Source organism: Dendropsophus ebraccatus, chromosome 13 (assembly GCF_027789765.1).
Source record: "Dendropsophus ebraccatus isolate aDenEbr1 chromosome 13, aDenEbr1.pat, whole genome shotgun sequence".
NCBI lineage: Eukaryota > Metazoa > Chordata > Amphibia > Anura > Hylidae > Dendropsophus > Dendropsophus ebraccatus.
This window is the reverse complement of record NC_091466.1, coordinates 25,609,903-25,613,025: the sequence shown is the minus strand read 5'-3', so window position 1 is coordinate 25,613,025 and position 3,123 is coordinate 25,609,903.

The window sequence follows — 3,123 nt, the reverse complement described above, 5'->3', positions numbered from 1 at the left end:
CTGTCTGCTGATAAGTACCACACATAAGTGCGGGATTTATCAGCAGCTTCTTTTTTGGCGTAAGTTTTTTTTTCCTTACTGTTAAAAAAAAACCGTAAAAAAACACTACATTATACCACACTACACAAAATAAAGTTTTACACTACACCAGTACACATTTACATACCCCATATACTAGTCCACGTATAAAGATGGCCCACCGGGTGTTTTCAGTGTCGGACGCATACGTTATTATTGCCTCTGACACTGAAACAGCCAGTGAGGATGCATGGGGGGATCCTTCTTTCCTCCATTGACCCTCACCATCCTCATCATCCAGTGACATGTCTGGGGGTAGTGTAGCGTACGCTGCCCCCAGACACATCTTTTCCGCCAGTACCGTCCCAATAAGAGATGACGGTATGGCGTGAAATTCTCCAAACTCTGTGAGAGTACCTCAGGGTACACTTACAGATTTAGGGTACGTGCACACTGCGGAATGGTGAAGGATAACCCTTTGTGCATTCGGCAGCTGGAGGACTGATGCAGGCGCGCCTCTCCACCCGTATCATAGACTCCATTCTATGCAAGGGCGGATTCCTTCGTCCGTCCAAAGAATGAACATGTTCCTTCTTTGGACAGAGGACGGAATCCGCCCTTGCATAGAATGGAGTGTGACACAAGCGGAGACATACGCCCGCATCAGTCCTCCGGCGGGTGCTAGCTGCGGAATGCACAAAGGGTTATCCTCCGCCATACTGCAGTGTGCACGTACCCTTAGAGTGTATGAAGGAAGGGACAGCCGAATCCAGCCCCCAGATGCCCCCCCCATCCTCCGAGTTAGTGGGAAGATCGTTTGGGAACTGATCTTCCCACTGCTGGATAAAGGTTACCACCTGTACGGGGATAACTTTTATACCAGCACCCCCTCTTCCGGTCCACTGTCCTGGCAGCACAGGAGCTTTGTAATTGCGACATGGCCTTCATCCTCCATTCCAGCCTCTAAATGGCGCTCTGTCCCTTTGGTGGCTTGCCCTGTGCCCATATGGCACATTATGTCCACATGTGGGGTATTTTCGAACTCGGGGGAAACTACCCTACACGTTTTGTGTTCATTTTCTTTTTTAACCCCTTGTGGAAATGAAAAAAAATCAAGGCTAGACCAACATTTAGTGTAAAAAATGTTTCATTTTTACACTAAATCATTGATCTTGTCTTAATTTTTTATTTTCACAAGGGGTTAAAAGATAAAACAACAACACAAAATGTGTAGAGCAATTTCCCCTGAGTACGAAAATACCCCACATGTGGACATAAAGCTCCATGCGGGTGCAGGGTAAGCTTCCAAAGGGAAGGAGCGCCATTTGGTTTTTGGAGGCTGGATTTGGCTGGAATGGATTTCGAGGGCCTTGTTGCATTTGAAAGGCCTCAGTGTTGCCAAGACAGTTGAAACCCCCCACAAGTGACCCCATTATGGAAACTACACCCCATAAGGAATCTAACAAGGGGTGCAGTGAGCATATGGACCCCACTGGTGACGGGCACAAATGTGGAACAATGTGGCGTGAAAATGAAATATTACATTTTTACACACATAATGTTGGTTTAGCCTTACATTTTTCATTTTCACAAGGGGTTAAAAGATTAAAAAACAGACAAAATGTGTAAAGTCCGTAAATACCCCACATGAGGACATAAAGCGGCATGTGGGCGCAGGGCAAGCCTCCGAAGGGAAGGAGTGCCATTTGGATTTTGGAGGCTGGATTTGGCCAGAATGGATGATGAATGCCATGTCGCATTTACAGAGCCCTTGTGCTGCCAAGACAGTAAAAACCCCCCACAAGTGACCCCATTATGGAAACTACACCCCTCAAGGAACCTAACAAGGGGTGCAGTGAGGATTTGGACCCCTTGATAACAGGCACATTTGTACTGTGAAAGTAAAAATGAAAATTTTCCCTTTCACGTCACGTTGTTCCACATTTGCACCCCTTGTTAGATTCCTTGAGGGGTTTAGTTTCCAGAATGGGGTCACTTGTGGGGGGTTTCCAGTGTTTTAGCAGCACGAGGGCTCTGTAAATGCGACATGGCCCTTAAAATCCATTCCAGTGAAATCCAGCTTCCAAAAGCCAATTGGCGCTCCTTCCCTTTGGAGGCTCGTCCTGCGCCCGCTTGGCACTTTATGTCCACATGTGGGGTATTTCCGTACTTGGGAGAAACTGCGCTACACGATTGTAGTTTTTTTTTTCCTTTATCCCCTTGTAAAAATGAAAAATGAAGGCTAGAACAACGTTTTAGTGTAAAAAATTTAATTTTTCCTTTTTTACACCACATTGTTCTGAAAATCTGTGAAGCACCCGTGGGGTCCAAATGCTCACCGCACCCCTTGTTACATTCCTCAAAGGGGTGTAGTTTTCTAAATGGTGTCCCTTTAGGGGTGTTTTTTAGGTTTTGGCACCCCAGAGCCTCTGCCAACCTGAAGTGGTAGAGTCAAAAATGACCAAATATAACGTTGAAATTCAGTAGGCGTTCCCTTATATCTGAGGCTTGTGGTTGCGTCAAATAGCGCAATAGGGCCACATATGGGGTATTTCTATAAACTGCAGAAACAGGGCAATCAATATTGGGGTGGATTTCTCTGGTAATAGGTTTATAATTATGAAAAATATTGGATTTCAATAAAATCTCTGCACAGAAAATTAAGATTATCAAATTTCTTACACACTTAGCTTTTATTTCTGTGACTCCACTAAAGGGTTAAAAAACTTTCTGGATGTGCTTTTGCAGAGTGTGGGGGGTGCAGTTTCTGAAATGGGGTGCTTTGTGGGGCTTTCTAACATACAGTCCCCTCAAATACACTTTAAACCTGAACAGGTCCCTAGAAATATCTGATTTTGAAATTTTACTGAAAATTTTGAAAATTGCTTCTAATGTTTGAAGCTTCCTATTGTCTAAAAAAAATGAAATATAGTTTAATAACTGCTGCCAACATAAAGTAGACATGTTGCTAATGCTATTTAATATATAATTTATGTTGCATTACCATTTTCTGTATAAGCAGAAAAGTTCCAAAGTTGGAAAAATGCATTTTTTCAATATTTTTCACGTTATTTTGGTGTTTTTTGTCATAAAGATTCGTTATAA